The sequence below is a fragment of the Globicephala melas genome, chromosome 16 (genome assembly GCF_963455315.2).
Source record: "Globicephala melas chromosome 16, mGloMel1.2, whole genome shotgun sequence".
NCBI classification, from domain to species: Eukaryota; Metazoa; Chordata; class Mammalia; order Artiodactyla; family Delphinidae; genus Globicephala; species Globicephala melas.
In genome coordinates, this window is record NC_083329.1 from 54,154,008 (window position 1) to 54,175,439 (window position 21,432).

At 44.4% G+C, this 21,432-nt stretch overlaps 1 long non-coding RNA gene across 1 annotated transcript in view; it reads right to left on the reverse strand.

The window, feature by feature from the left end:
- Nucleotides 1-4,871: 4,871 nt before the first annotated feature.
- LOC115856421 (uncharacterized) overlaps nt 4,872-21,432 on the reverse strand; it is a 445,827-nt gene continuing 429,266 nt past the window's right edge. Inside the window, exon 4 of the long non-coding RNA XR_011376796.1 lies at nt 4,872-4,995. This is a non-coding gene — a long non-coding RNA (uncharacterized lncRNA). The remainder of the gene's footprint in view (nt 4,996-21,432) is intronic.

Genomic DNA, 21,432 nt, shown 5'->3' on the forward strand with positions numbered 1-21,432 from the left:
TGAGCCCAGAGAGGGGCGGGAACTTGGTCAAGGTCACAGAGCTGCGCACTAGCAGCTCCCAGAGGGGAAGCATCACTTGGTCTCCAATGGGTACCTGATGCTCTCCCGTATGTGAGTGAGGGCTCCCCAGGAGGACTCCTCTCCTCTGAACTCCTAGGCTTCAAGCTCACAGCGGCTTCTCTGCCCACTTGCCAGGCTTAATGTCAGACTCACAGAAGCTCGCCGCTAAACGATTTAACAGTTTCATTGCACAGATGGACATACCGAGGCAGGAGGGAGAAGGGGAAAGGTCACACAATCCAACTGCAGCAGAACTGGGGTAGATTCCAGGTCCCATGACTGGTAGTCTGGGCATCCATCCAGGCCCCAGCTTGCCTAAAGCCAGCACCCTCCTTACCTGGCAGTGTCGGTGTGCCTCCTTTCCAAGCTTCCTCTTGGCTTCTTTCAAGATGACCACTTCCTCTCAGTCCTTGCCCATGGGTCAGGAAACTCCATTTCCATTCATGTTCATTGGCTAAGGCGGTCTCTGCCAGCAGAGGGGTTTGTGCATGAAATCCTGGCAAAGTCGCAGCTGAAATAACATCCTCGTCAGTGTAAAACTCAAGGGCTGACTGTGTGTGTGCATGCATGTGTGTAGGAATGTATTGTGTATATGTGCATATGTGTATTATTTGTGTATATGTGTACTGTGTGTACATATGTGTCCTGGTGTATTGCGTATGTGTATGCATGTGTGCATGTGCATTGAACTTGTGTGCATTTATGCATGTGCATGCGTATATTGTGTACGGTGCACATATGTGTGTGGACATGTGTATTATATATGTATGTGTGTATATGTGTGTGTTGTGTATATATGTTTGTGTGTGTATTGCATATCTTGTATATGTGTGTGCATGTGTCTTCTGTATGTGTGTGCACATGTGTATGTATGTGTGTGCACATGTGTATGTTGGGTACATGTGTGTATGCATGTGTGTATGTGCATGTGCGTGTGGCAGTCAAGGCTCAAACACATAGACCCACAGCCTTCCCTCCACAATCTCTTGGTGTTGAACCTTTTTCATTCTCCAAAGAGATGCAGTTTGAAAGATCTATAGGTCCTGGGTGGCCTTGAGATTCCTTTGGCACTTGGAGGTGGGGAACAGCCTGAGGCGGGCGGCCACCTCTGCTGGTGGTCTGAGGGCAGGCTCAGGCCCCAGGGAAACTTAAGGTCTTCTGGTGAACGTGTGATTTTAGACAAATCACTTCCTCCTTCTCGTCTCAGCTTTCCCTCCCATAAAGTGGAGGTATAACGTCTGTTTTGTTTTACCCCCAGGGGCATCCTGAGGACGAGGTGAACTACTTGTTTTGGAAACTGTACCAAACTCTTCCCAATTCTGTGATTTCCAAGTTTTGCAGGCAAAAGAAATCGCACTACAATGTTGTCCTGTATCAGATGTATACTCACGTATGAATGCAAAGCTGAATTTAATTTTGCGTAGGAGTGTTTGGGAACTAGGGTCATATACTTGAGGGTGTGGGTGCCTGTGTGTGTTAATTAGGATTTCCTTACAATTGCGTACCGTCTGCATGGAGCAGAGCAGGGCCTAGTGGGTCAGTTTGGGTTTGAATCCCACTGCTGCCCCTCGCTTGACTGGCTTGGCTTGAATAAGCCATAGAACCTGGGTGGGCTTCATCTGCTTCATCTGCGAATGGGCCAATGAGAGTGGCCATTCCAGAGTCTCGTGGAGATTTGACGGACTAAGCGCTGAAAGCTCTTGACACAGTGGGAGGCCCGCAGATCACATTAGTAGTTCTTAGTTCACCAAGAACTGGAGGAGAAATAGCACCAGTGCCATCACCTCTAAGGCGAATTATTATAAAAAAGAGGATCGTATCCTCCACCCCCACCCTCTGATCTTTTGCTTTGTCCAAAAGCCTGGATTTGATGGTCTTAAGTATTTGATACTTGGGGTGGGTTTTTCTGCTTGAGGGTGAGAGTGCTAGAGGCGGTTGATGGGAGAGGGAAGCTTCTGGATAGACCCGCGGAGCCCCTTGCTTTCCTTTCCTGGATGTACCTTCGTTGCAGAGGAGAATCCCCATGGCTGGGATCAGAGAACCACACGTGTCTTACAGAATGTCCCGCTGTCCCTGGTAGCTTTTGGGAACTTCAATGCTTCACACTCACCAAGAGGGGTTCTGGCTTCAACTGAGTTTGGGAAACATTGCAAACAGACACCCTCATAGGCGTTAACATGCTTATTGGTATTATTAAAATGCTGTAAAAAGACGCGGTAAACAAATAATTTTAATTTGGTTTAACCCAGCATTTCCCAAATGTACTTTTCTCTTTGCATGATCCCTGCTATAAATCTCTGCAGAATACACTCTGACAAGCGCAGACCAACGGAATCAATAGTATGGAAATCAACAAAGCCACGTGGCCCTGGGTCACTCTCCCAGTCAGGCAAATGATACGTTATAAAGCAGTGCTTCCCAAATGTCAGTGCGCACACATGTCACCCGGGGGATTGTGAAAAGGCAGATTCCAAGTGGCAGGTCTGGGTGGGGTCCAAGGTTCTGCATTTGTAACAAGCTCCCAGGTGATGCCCCTGCCGCTGGGCCCAGGACCACACTTTGGTAAGATTATAAAGAGACCTCTGCTACCATGGAATTTCACCTGTGTCCATCCTTTCAACAGTATTTGGAGACTGGTGGCCACCAAAGCAGTCCCCGAATCAGGCCATTAGACCCATCACCAGGGAGGTGACCTTTCTTTCTGCGCTGGACAAGCAGTCCTGTTAGGGGAAGCCCAGGCTGGGTTAGTGGTTGAAGGGAACACAAGGCCCAAGGTTTGGGGGATTGCAAAGTCCTTCAGAGCTATGAAATCTTGGTTGAGTCTGCCTGAAAAGATGACAATCGAGTTACACTCCTGCCATCTCTCCTGTCTGGGCAAATAAGGTTGGGATTGTTAGTGTTTAATTTATTTATTTATTACTTTTTAAAGAGACATTTCCCCTTTCTCTTTCTTGGGTCTGGAGTCATTAAACAGGGATTAGCTGGATAAATAGAGGAAGTGATTTTTAAACTGTTTGCAAACTTAATGTGAAGAGCCCAGCCTTGCAAATTATCACGTCTAATCAGAGGCCCTCGCTTCACTGCTCCAGTAATTGTACTGGTATTAGTCAAATTCTTGTTGTCTCCTCATTAGCCGTGAAAAGGAGACTCAAGATGTACTTCATTAGAGTGTCCTGGAAATATATTGCTAACGTGGAGATGGAGGCAGAGCGAGGGAGGGAGGGAGGAGGGGGAGGGGTGTGGAGGGCGGGGCAGGAGGTGACCTGACGCATCACCTCTCTCCAGTCCCTCTCTCGCCTGCCTCTGGGTTCAGTTCCTCTGTGTGCCGCAAGGAGGGTGGGCCAGCTGAGACCCGAGGGCCCTTTCTGTCCGACACTGTTGAGTCTCTGGTTCTAAGTTTTGAGGCTTCGATCAGCACTGGATGTTCTTTCAGATCCTGGAACTTACGCTTTTCCAGGAGCCATGCTTACCAAGGACAAAGAGAGCTTTGGGTGTGCTGAGCTGGTCTGTGCTTCTCCATGATTCCAAGGCAAAATGGCGAAGCGCTCAAACGTCAGCCAGACACCAACCTGCGGCTCTCCTCGATATTGTCTGATAGGAGTTGCAGTCAACATTTTCTCCTCCTTCCCAGCCTGCATCCTTCCTTCCATTCCTCCCTCTTTCCTTCCTTCCTTCCCTCCTACCCTCCCTATGTGTTCGGAGTGCATTTTCTTCATCCTCATTGTCTTTCTTCTCCTCCTCTTCTACCCAACATATATTTATGGAGTGTCTAGTCCTGGAGCCATTTAAATTTAAATTAGTTGAAATAAAGTAAAATGAAAAGTCAGCTCCTCATTTGCACTAGCCACATATCAGATGCCCACATGCCACACGTGGCTAGTGGCTGCCACATTGCGGGGTGCAGAGAATTCTACTGGACAGCCGTGGTCTAGTCTCTTTCTGTTACATCCTGTGCTCATCAGCCCAAGGGTGAGGAGTCTGTGAAGCCAAGGAAGAGAGAATCCTCCCCCTAAGATGCTCACGGTCAGGTGGGGGAATTATCACACCTGATACAGTTGGTTAAAGATGGGTCCAAGGACTAGACTAGAGGTACACACCTATAGCTACCTGCACGGTAGAGGTCAGCCTGTTGAGCTGGAGACCCAGCCAGGCTTCCCAGAGAGCAGGGACTTTTCCACTAGAGGTCTGTCTGCGTTTGTGCTTGTCTTAAGGATGAGCCTGGCCCATCAGTGCCCCTGAGCTTGGGGTAACATTACTGCCAGTGCGTTAACAGTAAGCACTAATGGATATGCAGCACGTCCGTCCTCCACTCGCAGCAGCCACAGCGGCATTTGTAAGGCCTGTTGTTTATATCCCTCTGCAGGGACCATGTGTTCCTGGGCTCGGGGTCTGGTGGGCCTTAGCTGGGTGTCTGGGAGGTACCTGCCGGGGCCATTCACCATGGCGCCATTCTCTCCTTATGCAGCCTTCTTGGCAGCCAACCCCGAATCACTGCATAGGGCAATGAAACGTGCGTGGTGGCTTTTGAGATTCAACACATCTGATTCTGAATTTATGCTGTATCTCTTGCCGAATCCACTGAGCTATGTAAGTCACTCCACAGTCTAAGCCTCAGTTATGACAACTGTAAAATGGGGGTAATATCTACCTTGAACCCTGTTGTTAGTGTTAATGACGTGGCATGCACAGTACCTGCTGTGGAACCCTGGGCAATCAATCAATTCTTCCCCCTCCCTCCCCCCTGTTTCCCTTCCTCCCTTCCTCCATCCCTCACTCCTTCCCTGCCTCCCTCCCTGCCTCCTTTTCCTCTGTCCCACCTTTGGTCTCGACGGGAACGTTGGGCTGCCGTCCTCTTTGGCAGAAGCCCTTGGTCTCTCCCGCCTTCTGGATGCCGTCCTGCCATGCTCTGTGGCTTGGAATCCAATTTCTCTACCTCTGAGAGGATAAAGGGCTGAGTCAGCTCCCCAGAGATTCACTCTCGAGGTTCCAAGGAGTCTGGGGGCGTTAGTGCCAGCACTCGGGCTGCTAATGGACTCAGAATGGATTCAGGGCTGATGACACAGCCCTGAAATGTGGAGTTTGCTGGAGGAACCATGGTGACCTTTTTTTTTTTTTAAAATGACTTCCACACAATAGGTTTCCTTTTAATCAGGAACTTGTTGTCTGCATTTCTGGCTTCCAGTAACTTCCTCCCTGGCCCTACAAAGGCCACAGGAGGATTAATTAGATGCTCCTGATGCTGAGGGATGGAAAGGGCCAAAGCAGCAGCCCTGGCTCTCCTCCCCACTGTCCTGGTGGTGTGGAAGGCATGAAGCCCCCGAGGAAAACCCACTTCACTGGACTCTTAGACACTCCCAGCACTGCAGATTCAGACCTGCAGGTGCTTGAAAGTCAGAGGTGAGAAGGGGGTGAGAGCTTTGGGAAAGATGACCTGGGAGGCTCAGAGAGGTTAATTGACCTGCCAAGAATCACGGAGCTGGTCAGGTGCCCTGGGCTAGACTCTTCTTCCCAGTGTCCTTTCCACACTTGACCCTTAATCAATCTACCGTCGGTGCCCACCCACCACTTGGGAGGCACTGTGGGTCTCCCAGAGTGTGCATTTCACTGTCAGCCACTGTTCCTGGAAGAAATGCTTTTTTTTCTTCCTGTGGCAATTGTCTTTCCAGCCTGACTGCCAGCGCAGGGTCACGGGAGACGATCTGGACTCCATGACCTTGACTGTGCTGCTTCCCCTCCAAAAGCCAGCTTCCTCTTCTGGAAGGTAAGGGTGCTGGTAACGGCACCGTCTTTGGATCCCTGCTGGAAGGCAGAAAGGAGCTGCCATGTCAGTGTTCAACAAACTACTGGCTCAAAATAATCCCCTTTTAAGGAAAAAGTTACCAGCTGCGGTAAGTTCTATAGGACTAATGGACCCAACCTGAGGTTCTCGAAGTATGGTCCCTGGACCAGCAGCAGCGGCATCATCTGGGAACTTGTTAAAATGCAAATTCTCAAGCGCCATCAGAAATCCTGAGGGTGGGGCCCAACAATCTGTATGTTAACAAGCCCTCCAGGCAATTCTCATGCCCCCTAAGTTTGAAACCCTCTGGGCTAGACTTTTGCTTTCCATGGACCCAGAGGAGGGAAAGATCGTCGTGGATGGGGGTGTGGGCTTAAGGACCACCTCCAAAGAAGGCAATAGAAGTGGACATTGGAGGGCAAGTAGTTGCTGGGTGCTGGGGAGGCATTCAGGTGCCAGCACAGTGGTCTGGAGCAGGGATGCTGAAGGCAGATCTGCCAAATGCCCACAAGGCTGGAAGAGTGACCACTGACCATGGTCAGGATTCAGATTTGACCTTGACGGAATGATCACAAATGCTATGTCTGTATTTGGTAAGAGAATTCAGGATGCCCATTCATCCATCCATCCATCCATCCATCCATCCATCCATCATCCATCCTTTCTTCCAACTAAAGTTTATTTGTTTGAAAGTTATTTGAACCGTATTCTGTGACAGGCATTCAGCTATGCGCTTGGCTTGCAGAAATGCGACAACCAGAGATAACAGCTTGTGTCCTCTGATTAATTTAAAAAGTTAAGTTCTTGAAAATCCACTTTAATGAAAACAAGTTCCCACCAAACGTCACTATCTGAGGTATTAGATTAAATATTTCTGTGTGGCATGAAACAGGAGCAATATTTAACTTGAATGTCTGTTCCCATCTTTGAGGACCTCAGAAGGCTGGGTGTAGGAATTAGATGTGTGACAGGTGGAACGTCACCCAGCTTAACGTCACGAATAAGCTCACTAATTGTTTAGCTCTCAGAGTTTCCCACCTCTCCTTCTTATTCATTTTCTGATTTAATCCTGAAAACAATACTGTGAACTCTGAGGAAATTCAGACTCAGAATTTAAGTGACTTGCCCCAAGTTACAAAGGAAATGAGCCACAGAACCATGACGAAAATGGAATCTTCAGATTCTCCCAAACCCTGAACTCACCATGCTGACTTCCATTCATAATAGTAGAAGATCAGGCGCTGTGTTACCTGAGTCCTGTTTTGGGCAAGGTGGGACCCTTCTGGGATGCCCAGGCTGCCCACGCCATCCATGCATAGGGGCAACCGTGGAGCTGCGTCTAACCCAGAAAGCTACTCAGGAAACCCAAGATCCATTTCCAAAGAAAGGTCATCCATTTTCCAGCATGTGCCGTTCCCTGGAGACACTGGTCTCACCACCGAGCACGGCTACTCTGAAATCGGAATAAGAAACCCTCAGCCTCCTAACACCTGGTGAGCCCCAAGAATTTAACACCTCGCCCACGCCGACAGGTCACTGTGGGAAAAAAAAAATCAAAACACACAGTGGTAGTAAAATCCTGGCTCTTCGAACAATATTAAAACACTTCAGCAATGTTTCATATAGAATTAATTAACATAAACCCCAGCATCCTCACTGCTGCAGAGCCCTAAAGTGGTTGCCAGCATTTAATTAGACTTCACCTTTTTTCCTACACCAACACCACTTTATAATAACTGCAAATCATTATTAATTCCTTTGGTGTTCACTGTAATAACATTAATCATGATGAACTTCTTTCTTTAGTAATGTGTATGTAATATGTAATTCCATAGCAATTTAGTATTAGTTAAGGCTAAATTGAAATTAATTTCACAAAAAAGATACTATTTGTTATTGGATCCTGTATATTCATAAAATAATATTTTAGAGCAATTTATACTGAGGTGACCAGATGAGGAGGCATTTGGCAAACTGCAAAAAGTTCAGAGACAGAACAATTTGCTGCTGATTCCTGGAGCGTACGTGATTGCTGGTGTCTCGTATCCCAAGGTACTTGAAACAACAAATCAGAAAATGGGTAAGCTATGATGGGATGGCCCTTTGAGATACCATACCTTATCAATCTGAAGCCATAGCATTGGACAAGAATGTATCTTGGAGTCATTTCCAGAACCAAGCCTGTGATTTATTATACCAGATTTCAAGAGTCAAGCCACGTTTTTGGCCTCTCCCAGCCTCAGTCTTCCCTCCTGTAAAATGGTTACATTATCCCCTCATGATGGTCTTCAGGGATTCCAAGGATGTGATAGATTTGAGTGATTTGGAAAATTGCCATAGCTGAGAACGTACGCGATGCTAGGGAGAGAAGTTATGGTCTATGTGTACTTTATTTTGTTGTTTAATTTCATTTATTTTTGTGATAGAATGCTTGGAAGTGGAGATGCTGAGAAGGGAAAAGAAGGTTTTTTTTAAGATATCAGCTGTACATGTCACTAATGTGAAGGTGTCACCTTGTCCCGGCCTTTGCCCTCTGCTGGGCGTATTCGGACACTCTGATGTTGACAAATCTCTGGGGACTTTCCTCTGTTCATTCATCCATTCATCTCACCAGGCAGGAGTGGAAGACAGAAGGATGAATAAGACATAGCTCTGCCTTCGGGAAGCTGGTGGTCTAGGGGACATGACTATAAATGGATATTTAAAATATACTCTGATAAGGGCAGTAGATACATGCTCAGGTAAGCGGTGATACTAAAAATAAGTAACAGCACATAAGGCCTAAGCCCTGACTAATCAGCGTGGTGGCTGGCAGGTGGGCTTCAGGAGGGCATCCGGATGTGCAGTAGATGGACACGGGCTGGGCTCAGGGCATGATGGGATCCCAGAAGAGAGCTTTCTAGGCTGGTGGACAGGAAGGGGGAATTCAGGGAAATCCCCTTAGAGAAGGAGAAAGTCTTAAGTGACAGTGGGCTCTGGCGAAGAGCAGGGAAGAGCAGAGGAGCAGCTCAGCGACAAGAGGCCCCTCGATGTGTGTGAGACAGTAGCTAGGAGCAATTTGCGCTTATGGAGGACACAGTCTCCTAAGAGAGAAGGGGCAGCCCCACTTGACCAGTGCACAGGACCCTCATGGAGGGCTTTGTAAGCTGCACTGGGGGAACTTGGACTTCAAAGCCTGAGGGTGTGGGTTGGGAGTGATGCAATGGGCAGAAGCATTGCTTTTGCTTTTGTTCTGTTTTGGGCATTTTTTAAAAATGTTATGGTATAAGTGATATATGTGACATAAAAATTAAGCATATGTCTGGAAATAGATACCATAAACAAAATCAAAAGACATATGATAAATGTTGGAAGAAAAGATTTGTAGGATGTCTTACAAAAAATTAATAGCCTTTATCTAGAAGGAGCTTTTACAAGTGGATAAGAAAAAGACAAATAACCTGATAGATAAATGAACAAGAAAAAGCCACAAATAACCAATAACACAGAAAAAAAAAAGGCTTGCACTAACAAAGAATCAAAGAAATGAAAATGAAAATAACAACGAAAGACCAGTTTTTAAACCAAATTGACACAGTTTGAAAGTGTTGGTAGTATCCATTACGGGAGAGGGAAAATGGGCACTCTCATAATTGGTGGGAGTGTAATTAGGGTACAATCTTTTCACTGTTAAGGTTTAAAATGTGCATATTATTTTGATCAGAACCCCCAGTTTTGGAAGTTGAAGCTACAGAAAAATTATGGTGTAAGAAGGTGAGGTGACGTATAAAAAAACCCTGAATGTTCATGGATAAGGAAATGTTTGAATAAATTAATGTACATCCATGCTATAGGATATTAATCAGTGACTTGGAGGCATGACCTTGGTAATTATTAAGTGAATACAACAGAAAGTACACTATCAATTCATTGACGTTAAAAACGTAATACGTGCTCATTATAAAGAATTCAAGAAATTAAGAAAACTATTAAGTAAAAAAATAATCTTCTCCCAAATGTAACCCTCAGAAATCAATATATATCTTTTTTTTTTTTTTTTTTTTTTACGGTACGCGGGCCTCTCACTGTTGTGGCTTCTCCCACTGCGGAGCACAACCTCCGGACGTGCAGGCTCAGTGGCCATGGCTCACGGGCCCAGCCGCTCCGTGGCATGTGGGATCTTCCCGGACCGGGGCACCAACCCGTGTCCCCTGCATCGGCAGGCGGACTCTCAACCACTGCGCCACCAGGGAAGCCCCACAAAGCTACTTTTTAATAAAAAAAGTATTAAATTTAATTTTAGTTTAGTTTAAAAGAAGAAAAAGAATCTAAAGTAAAATGGAAGGAATTGCTCCATTTAGACAAATATTTCTTCAGCACAAGAGATACTCTTTTCTAACAGATTCCCTCTGAGGGATTATAGAAAGCATTAGGAGGTGGGAGTCAGTTTAAAACCACATCTTTTAAATTTACACAGTATTGATTGACTTCCTGCTGAGAGAGATGAGGGGTTGAGCACTCTTATACTTCCCTCTCCTCCCTCTTCTCGTACCTGGTATTGTTAGTTTTATTACTTAAAAAAAATATTTTAAACTTTACAACATTTCTATTCTATTCTATAGGCATAATTACACCAGTTTTTAAGTCTTAGAAGTACATTTAATGAACTCTGTGTGTAGAACAATAGCTTCTCCATACCTAATTTCTTTATGCAGATATAACTGTTAGTCGACTGGTATATGAGTCAGAATTTGGATCCACCGCATATAACATCCACAGAACAACAACAAAAATGGTGGTTGAAGCAAAATGAAAGTTTACTTCTTTTTCATATAAAGTAAACCTGAAGCAGCAGACCAGAGGAGGTTTGGCGGATCCACAAATTTATTAGGCAGCCAAGCTCCTTCTAGCTGATTTCTTTATCATCACTAGGTTTAGCTTTTGTCCTCATGGTTTAAGATGGCTGCCAGGACTCCACCCATCACATCTATATTTTAGACAGCAGGGTGGATGACGGTTGAAGATGATGCCCTCCTTCCCTTTAACTAGACTTCCTGAAAGTTGCACACATCACATCTGATTATGTACTATTGGTTAAACTTCATGACTTGACCATAACTAGCTGCAAAGAAGGCTAGAGAATGTAGTCTTGTAGGTGGGTGACAATGTCCCCAGGGAAATATCAGGGTTCTTATGACCAAAGAAGGCAGAAAAGTAGACATGAGAAGGTAATAATAAGTCTCCACCACTGGGTTTCTACCACTACTAGCTGGATTTCAAAATCAAATAGCTTTTCAACAAGGAATCAAGCATGCTATAATTCCTTCAATTCTTTCCTAGCTGGAAATGTCTTCCTGTGGCCTTTATTCTTGAATGACATCTTGGCTGGATATAATAATCCTGGCTTACATTTTCTTTCCATCAGAATTTTGAATATATTCCTCCATTGTCTCCTGGAATTATATATTGTTGCCAAAGATTCTAAGGTCCATCTGTTTCAATACAGCTTATCAATGACTTACTTTTCTACCTGGACTGGTGAAGCATTCTTTCTTTGTCCTTAAAGTTCAGCAAATTGCCAGGTTATGTCTGGATGTTGATGTTTCGGTGTCATCTCCCTGCCTCCTGCCCCAAGACCCTTGGGAACGGTGTGCTTTCTAATCATCAAGTTCCATAATTTCTCTTTTCAGGGATTTTTTATTTCTATTATTACATTTCTATTTCATTTATGGTGCTTTCTCCTATGAAAGCATCAGTTATTCTAACATAAGATCAACTTTGTCCTCCAAATCCACTAAAATCTCACTATATTCTTTGATCTTCTTGTGTTTTTCCTGTGCATTCACCGTGATCATCTCAAGCGGAGGGGTGGCATAGGGCCACAAGGGCTATGAACTGCAGGGCTCCGGGGGGCCCCTGCAGTACATTCACATCATGGACTAAGATATGAAAACTCCCTGGAGTTGCACCACTTGACAGCACATTCACAACTTTTTATTTGATATCAGGAATTAATTTTTCCTCTGCATTTATTCTGTTCTTCATTCTTAGGATTTATTTATTAGTTCTATGATTGCATTATGATGGTTCTCCTTCTGTTTCATTGCCTCTGCAGCTCCCTTTTCCTATTGTTCTAGAGCTTTTTTAAACAGCTTCACAGAGATATAATTGACATACAGAAAGCTGTACACATTTAAAGCGAAAGTGTGGCAAGTTTTGGCATATGAATACACCATGAAAGCAATTAACACAAATCAACATAATGAACACATACACCACCCCCAAAGTGTCCTTGCACCCCTTGGTAATCTTTTTATCTCCTTGTTAGCTTATTAACACTATACCTCTTTATTTAGTTATTTTGTCATCCTAGTCTTGGTTTTAGGGTATGTAGTATATGTCTTCAGCTTAATACAGTCCACCTTTATTTGATATTTTATCACTTCATGTATCGTACAAGAACCTTACAACCGTATACTTCCTTTCTCCTCACCAGGCCTCGGAGCTATTGTTGCTATACATTTTACTTCTACATGTGTTATAAGCCCTTTGATGCATTGTGATTAAATTTGTTTTAAATGGTCAATGATCTTTTAAATAGATTTAAATAATAAAAAAAATCTTTTATGTTTATTGACATAGTGATAATTTCCAGTGATATTTATTTCTTTGTGTAGATTTCAGTTTCTTTATGGTATCATTTCTTTTCTGCTTGGATGCTTTTCTTTTCCATATTTTGTATGATGGGCTTGTCGTGATGAATCCCTTCAGCTTTTGCTTGTCTGAAAAAGTCTTTCCTTTGCCTTCTTTTTGGAAGACTAGTTTTGCTGGGTATAGAATTACAGGTTGGCAAGTCTTTTCTTTCAGTACTTTAAAGATATTGCTCCTTGTCTTCTGGCTCACATTGGTTCTGACAAGAAACCTGTTGTTATCTGTATTTCTTTATACATGATGCATCTTGTCCTAACTCCGGCTGCTTTTAAAATTTCTCTTTATCACCGCTTTAAAGCAATCTTTTTATTGTATGGCTTGGTGTACTGTTCTTCATGTTTTTTGTGCTTGGGCTTTGTTGAACTTCTTTGATCTTTGTGTTTACAGTTTTTATCAAATTTGGAAAATTTTCAACCATTATTTTTTTTAGATATTGTCCTGCTATTTCCTTATGACTCCAATTACACATCCATTAGGTTACTTGAGTTTGTCCAACGATTAGGCAAGCTTTCTTCATTTATCCTCAAATTTATTTCATGTTTAATTTTAGATAGTTTCTACTGCTGTATCCAAAGCTTATAAATCCTCTTTTTCTGTGATGATTTATTGGCTGTTAATCTCATCTAGTTTACTTTTCATCTTAGACGTTGTAGTATTCATCTCTAGGATTTTGATTTTGGTCTTTATATCATCAGTCTCCATATCTCTTTCCCTCAGTTTCTTGAACATGAGAAATGCAATAATAATTACTGTTTTAATGTCTTTGTGTACTGATTATATTATCTGTGTCATTTCTAGGTCAGTTTTGATTGATCATATTTTCTCCTTATTATGGATTATCTTTTCCTGCTTCTCTGATAATTTGTTGTCGTATATCAGAAATGCTGAATTTTATCTTATTGGATGCTAGTTTTATATTCCTATATATATATATATATATATATATATATATACTTTTTTTTTAAAGTCTTGTTCTGGAATGTACTTAAGTTTCTTAAAAACTTAATCCTTTCATGTTTGCTTTTAAGCTTTGTTAGGTCTGACCACAGCAACGTTTAGTCTTGGGCCAATTTTGCTTCACTGCCTGAAGAAAATGTTTAAGTACTCTGTTTAATGCCTGTGGATTCTGCCTGGTGGGAACAGGAAGTCTTCCCACCCTGCATGAGCACCTGCATGTGTTGATGCCTAGAAGCTCCAGGCCACACAGTGGGGCAATTGTAAGGCTCGTCTCTTTTGTTTCCCATCTTTAAGGGATCCCCATCCTTTGTTGCCTGTCCCCCATCTCGAAAACTGTTGTTTCATATATTTTGTCCATTTTCTTGCTTGTTTCAGGTGATAGGGTAAATCTAGTGCTTGTCTCTTCATTTTGGCTGCAAATGAAAGTTTTTCTATTGTTTTATCATCTGTTCTTTACCTTCTTATTTTGATACATTTATTTATTTATTTAAGCTTTATTATAATGAGGAAATGTTCTTCTGTTATTTGGAATTTATTTTCCAGACTGGGTCCTTTTTTTTTTTTCTTGAACAATGTTTGTATGGTCCCCATACTGATTATTTTAATCTGTTTATACCTAACGTAGAGACTGCTGTTCAGTTCTTGACTATGAAATTGTGAGTGGATTTGCTTAAGGTTGCCACTTTAACTGAGACATATTTCTCTTTATCTCTGAACTATACTTTAAGGTTTAGGTGTTTTTATTGTATCACCCATTCTGTAGTTGAGAATGCAAGGGGAAGAGGAAGATTTAAGAAAGAAAAGACTTTCAATTTCACCCCCACACAGGGTCATCTGATTTTTAGAAAATATTCAGGGAACTAGGTTATAAACACCATGAAGGCAGGAATTTTGGCAGAGAGGGGTCCGTTTTGTTCACTGTTGTATCCCTAGTCCTGAAGATGGTGCTTGGCAATAGTAGATTCTCAGTAACTAAGATTCGAAAGAGTAATTGATTCCATTTATTGATTCCTTGCTTTATTCCAACTACCCCCCTCCAGGAGGGTCCAGCTCTCTTGGGCAATAGGGTAGGTAGAGCGTCCAAGCATCAGACTGATACAAGTGCTCTGCAACCAAACTGACTGACAAGTGTCCCTTGGGCCAAAGTTATTTCAGGCGGCTACGCCCATCAATAGAATGGTTAGGACCTTGTGGACATGTGGTCACGTGACATAATTTAGGCTGATTTCACCCCAAGTCAGTGGGAGAAACCATGGCCTCTCAAGAGCACACACCGATTTAAGCTGCCATAGCCCTCAAACGCTCCCCCTTCATCCCTAGCACAGCCCTCTCCCAAGCTCTTATGGTAGTACTAAAATTGGATGATGTGTCGGTCCATGTCCAAGTACCAATAACTGCACTTACATGTTGCTTTTCTCTTTCTGTGACTCTCTTCTAAGACAGGGAGGAGCTCATGCACAGACCAGCCTCTGTTGGAACCCCTGCTTCATTTGGTCAAACTCCAGCAGGCTCTCAACTCACCTCACTCTTGAGATGGCAAGGACGTAAACAGTCTGCCGCAATTCCACGCCTTGCTTTGTCTGTACTTCCTCAAGGTCCCAGAGACTTGTATATTTTCCATCGAGCTCACTGACTTCAGATAGTCTGTGTTTATTAACCATTGTGATATATTACCCCTTCAGTAGAATTCATTTCCTTTTGATCACTGTTGCCCACTCATCAACATTTCTATGCACCATAAATATCACAGAGCCTCTCGACAGCACCGCGATGTTTGCTGAGCCCCTCAACCTCTCTCTGGGCTGAGGGGCTCTGGATGGCCGTTAACATTGGTGTCCAGTCTCAGCCATGATTTCTGGGTCTCCTGGAGATGCGCTGCCTCATGGGAATGGGGAAGAAGGAAGGACAAGCGTGGTGAGGTCCTGGGAGACTCCCAGTTAATAATGGAGGTTCGACACTCACTGCCTTTTTTGGAGTGTCTGCCGAAAGTCATGATGGAGTCAAGATAATCGGCCAGGGAAGCCTCACAGTGCAAAGGTGCACAGCCATTGGCAGGTCTCTAATGAGACGTATCCGGGAAGAGGATTGTGAGTCCCAAGTTTGCCAATATCTGAAACAGGGAGAGGAATGACAGGATGCTCACAGAAGAGCAATAAAAACGATCGAGCCTCCAGAGAGACTGATTTATGACCAAGGGTCTAGGAGCTACATACATTTCACTGTGTCCCAGCAGAGCAAGGGAAGGAAGGGGATGGTGGTGGGATTCTTTGCAAAACCAAGCCTGGGAGAGTGGTAGGAATGGAGGTGGACTTTAAAGGGAGGGAAAGGTACTGAGAAACAAGGAGAAGGAATCTGGAGAAAGGGAGTAAAAAATGTAGAGAAGGAAAGAAAGAATTTGGGGGTGAACTATAAAGACTCTTGTGTAGCTATAAGGGTCCTAGGACTAGAGGGGCAGCTGGGGAAGGATTGAGGTTACCAGGGTCAGCGGTGTCATTCAAATGTACATCACCTCTCTGTCAAGGTCAGAGCTGGGGCTCTTCCCAAAACACCTTCCCAATCCCCTGTCCTGGGGACCTCTGTGTCTCCCTTCACTGCATGGAAGCAGTTACAGAGATGACCAGCCTCCCCCAGACTGTGGGCTGCCTGGGATTCCAGCATCCAGCACAGGGCTTGGCATAGAGCTAGGGGTTCCAGGAAGACTGTGAAATCAAATCCCCAAATTTGGGCTAGAATGGACTGTTCTGGTATAGGGTGGTCTAGAGATGGTTAAATGTGCCTCATTGCCTCCCTTTATTCCCGTCCGAGGAGGCCTCTGGCTGCGGAAACCTCTTTATGCTGCATTTAATAGAAGCAATAGGCTGGTGGGAAATGATGCTCTGAGACCCAGGACTGAGACTTAGAGGAGAAGTATGAGGTTGAACTCTTAGAGAGGTGTCTCCAATTCCACTTCCAAAATTACAGTGTAAAGCTCTTCAAAGAAGAGATGAAATAAGGATAATCATAATAGTCATGGTGAGGTCCTACATTTCTGTACTACTTTCAGGTCACAGAAAGCTTTCACATCCATTAACCATTTGCCCTCGTAACATCCTCGCCTATCTCAGTGGGTTGTCAGGAAAATCAAAGGTTTCCCCCATGAGCTGAGATTACAGGCATGCCCCACTTTAAGCAAATCCTGCTGTGAGCATTTAGGTGAAGAAAGCCTGCTTTGTGGAGGAATTTAACGGCATTATTTTAAATGGTGGGTTCCCCAGCATGTGAAGAAATAAGAGGCAATTTACTAGAATGCGTGATTGATTGACACATACCTTGTTCGGAATGCGCCGCACGCCTTTAGCATCTAATGTGTGCTGAGAGTGGCTATTTGTGTTGGGAAATATGGGAATGAATCTGATGTGGTCAATCCCAAGACAGGAGAAATCTCTGTATCTTGGGGTTCATTTTCCAACCCCTCCTCTGCGCACACAGGAGCAACTATTAGGAACTATCTTAGCTACCAGAGGTGGCCAGGATTGTGTTAAAATGGCGCTCCCTCCCCAAATGGGCCAGAACCCTTCTCTGACACATTTGATCTAGATCTGGCAAAGAGAGGCAGTTCCCCCACAGTATGGAGGGCTGTTGTGGCCATGCTTGCTGCCCAGTGAAGAGAGGGGGAAAGACCCAGACATAAGAACAGACAGACAAGGGAGGTGGAGAGAGATCAGGTGCCATCTGGTTCTGAGTGTTCTGACCCCGCCTTTCCTGCAGTTCGGTCGTTCAATTCTGCCATCTATGATCCAATCACTTCTGCTTCTTTCAATTTAAACTAGTTCAAGTTAGGCTTCTTTCACTTATAATCGAAAGGATCGCTAATAGAATCCTTTGCTGAAAGACATAAGATGTACATGCCCAGGGCCTTAGATATTTGCAAAGGCAGTTAAATGTGGTGGTTGAGAGTTTGGGGCTCAAATAACTGAAATAACAAAGACTGGAGATACTCAAAAGCCAACCAAAAAGGGATCAGTTAAATAAATTTTGGTGTATATCTGTACAAGGAAGTACGATGCAGCTGCAGAAAAAAAAAAAAAAAAAAAAAGAGTAGCTCTGTATTCTGATATAGAAAGAGCACCAAGTTCTCCTAAGTTAAAAAAGTAAGTTGTACTATGAGGTACTGCCACACACCTGTTAGAATGGCTAAGATAAAAATTCTGACAATATTAAGTGCTGGTGAGGATGCAAAGCAACAGAACTGTCATGAGGAAGGCAACATGCAACAGCCGATCTGGAACACAGTTTGGCAGTTTCTTACAAACAAAGTCAAACATGCACAAACCCTATGACCCGGCCATTCTACTCCTGGGTATTCACCCAGGAAAAATGAAAACTTATGCCCATATAGAAACCTATACACAAATGTGAAAACAGCTTTAATTGTAATAGTTACAAATAAAAACAAGCCAAAGATCTTCCACCAGGTCAATGGATAAACTGTGCTGCTATCACCCAATGAAATACTACTCAGCAAGGACAAAGAGTGAACTATTGATACATGCAGCATGTCGGATGCATTTCAAGGGCTTTATCCTGAGTTAAAAAAGCCAAACTCAAGGGTCACAGACTATGGATTCCATTTATTATTTATTATTCTTTTTAAACAATTTTTATTGAGGTATAGTTGATTTACAATATGATATAAGTTTCAGGTATACAGCAGAGTGATTCACAATTTTTAAAGGTTATACTCCGTTTATAGTTATTATAAAATGTTGGCTATATTCCCTGTGTATTATTTATTATTATTGAAGTGACAAAACATGGTGGTCGAGAACAACTCAGTGGTTGCCAGCGGTTAGGGTTGGGAGACGTGTGTAAATATAAAGCAGTATTTTGTGGAACTTGTTTGCGGTAATCGAACAGTTCTGAACCCTGATTGAGGTGGTGGTCACACAAATCTACACATGTGATAAAACTTCATAGAGCTATTCACCACGACATAAAAATGTATGGCACCTAAACCTGGTAAGATCCAAATAAGTTTAATTGTATTGTTCCACTGCCAAGTTCTTGGTTTGATAGTTGTGCTATGGTTATTTAAGATATTATCATTGGGGGAAGCTGGGTGAAGGGTACACTGGAATTCTCTGTACTATTTTGGAACTTCTAAGTGAGTCTTAAATCATTTAAAAATAAAAATAACAAGGTGCAGAGCAACATGTAAAAGGGAGGGGTAAAATTTGTGTTCGTGTTTGCTTGTATATGCCTAAAGAAACTCTGGAAGTTAAAATAAGAGATGTAGAAGAATAGTTTTGGAGAGGAAGATGGTTGAAGATGCAGGATAATGATGAGAAGGAGGCTTTGCCCTGTCTTTTTGATGCTTTCTGTATTTCGAATCATGTTTATGTTTTCTTAAGTTTCTTAAAAGTTAAGAAAAGGTGAACACGGGTTTTAGAGTTATGTGTAGCTATGTTTGAATCACAGTTCCAGTGTTTACTGGCTGTGTCACGTTGCAGAACCCAATTTGCCTCTCTGTGACTCAGTTTCCATATCTGTAAAATGGAGACTATTATTATTACAGTCTGTAATCTATTACTGTACTTATCTCATACGGTTGTTAGGAGGATTAAATGATCTAAAGTATGGAAGATGTTTCTACCTGGAACTTTAGTGGTTTGTATTCTTTTCACATATCCCCATTTTGTAGAGAAGGAAGCCAAAGCAGAGAGAGATAAAAGAGCTGATATAAGGTCCCACATTAGTAAACACTGGAGCCTGAACTCAATGCATTCTTGACCTCTATCCTTGACTGCCTCCATTTCCCACTGGGTTTCCACGTGGGAGAAGGAAGGAAGAAGGGAAACCAGTCAGCTCCCAGCACAAATGAGCTCTTCCTTTGAATCTCTTTCTTGTATCCAGATAACAGCTTGAATGTCCCCATCTCAGCAAGCAGCTGCCCTGGGATGGGGTGGGTCGGCCCAGGGCTGCCAGGGTCAGTGTCCCCTGAGTGACCCAACAGCAGAGATACAGCAGCCATGGAACGTGGCTCCAAAAGACATTTTAATAAAATGCATTGATTTCATATTCTAAATAGTAATTTCTGTTTTGTATTACATGAATGGCTTTCCAGGTACATCTCAAGCTGAGTGCATGCTGGGGTGATGGTGGCTCTCAGGCCTTCTGCTGGGGAAGTGGGATTTGGGGAGCTTGTGCTGCTCCAGCCCTGTCCTCAGGATGGGGGCAGGAGGGAGGGTTGGTCCCCAGAGCACGGGCAGTGCTCTGGGAGAGGAAGAGAGGGAAGGAGGGCCCAGGGCAGGGGTATCAGCGACGTCCATTGCCCCCCTCCAGACAGGAGGTTCAGCTCGGATCATGGTTTGGACTCGTGCAAATCCTTTCTTCCTGTCAGACATTGGTTCCTGCCTCTGAATCATGGCCACCATGGACTCTATGTCCCTTCTACTTCTCATCCTCTTTGGCCCTGATCTCAGTTTGGGAAGCTGGAGATGTGGTGAAGGGAACAGAGGGGACAGAGGCTTGGACCGGATGCATGTGTCAGGTTTTAAATTAGGCACTGTGGAGGTAGAAGGAAGAGAATGGGCAAATGCAGAGAGGTTTGGAAGTGCATGATGCTTATTCATTCACTCAGCAGACATTGTCTGAGCCCTCACTTGGGCCTTTTCTTAGCTGCTCTGGATAGAGAGGTGTATAATCCATGCTTCTCAAGGGGCTCAAATTTTAATAGGGAGACAGATGAGAAGATAAGGACGGCACCTGTGGCAAGGGTGGCAGAGAGAAACGCTGTGGGAGGGAAGGAACCAGGAGGCAGAAGGGTGGGAAACTCTCCTCTCTCAGGGAAGAGACAGGTCCAAACCTCCCACTCACTGGGGGGAAGTAACTGCTTGCTATATAGAGGTTTCAAGATGTTGGCCCATGGACCAAATTCCAGTATGGATATATTTTATCTGGCCCCGTAAAATATGTTAAAATGATAATAAGCTTCCAATTATAAAAACACAGAGATTTTGTACAGAAACCTGGAATTCTGCTCTTGAAGACCCAGCAGTATGGGCTGCTTTCCCAGGTAACAAGGGTCAGCTGGAGCCGAGCCGAGGTTGCCCCTGAGGGAACGGGCTCCCTGGCCCCCAGTGTCTGCCTTGCGCTGCTGTGTCCCCTGCCTGCAAGCGCTATTAGTTTCCTTCACCTTCCTGACTGGGCTGCCGTCTGAGTTGTGACTGCTGTTCCTGTGAGCCCTGGGCGCTGGCTCCATTCTGGGCCAGGGGGACGGAGGTCTGCCACAGGTCCCCACGCCCTGGGAGCCACTTTGTGCCTCTGACCATCATAAACACTATCCGTGGCCAGGTTGGAAAGATGGGAAGCACCCTTCCAGGCCCAAAGACTCCCCCTTGGTAGGTGCAGAAGCCAATTCAGATTGTTTTCCTTTTCTTATTTGCTCTTCTGAAAAGTCCTCCCAGATCCCCCTTTCTTATTAACAACCTGTACGTCACGCTGTGCTTAAAGTTCAGGGCGCCCTAGGATACGGAGCTGCAATTAATCTCCGTCCCCGAGTTCTAGAACACTTAGAGCAATTATAATTTACTGTCGGAAAACCAATTTAGGGAAGCGGTGGTGTTCTCACCCCTGATCAGGGCTCCACCAAATGCCACTTCCTGTCCACGTGCTGCCTGCCGGGAGAGCAAGGCCTTGAGTCCCTGCACTTCTGGGAGGTGACGCCGAGTGGAGGAGGATGGGGAGAGAAGAGGGAGTGGGTGAGCGCCCACGGGGGGCTCTGCCTTGCAGGACTACCGCCAGCACTGCCTCTGAGCTGGTATTTTCTCCTGGCATTGTCCGCGGTCTTCCATGTCCCAAAGCTGCTTGGTTGGGCAGACGCCATGGCCCATTTCCTCTTTTCTGCCCCCATCCCCTTCCTCAGCCGCTGTCCCTGTTCCCTGGGCTGCACTCAAGCTTTCAGCTCC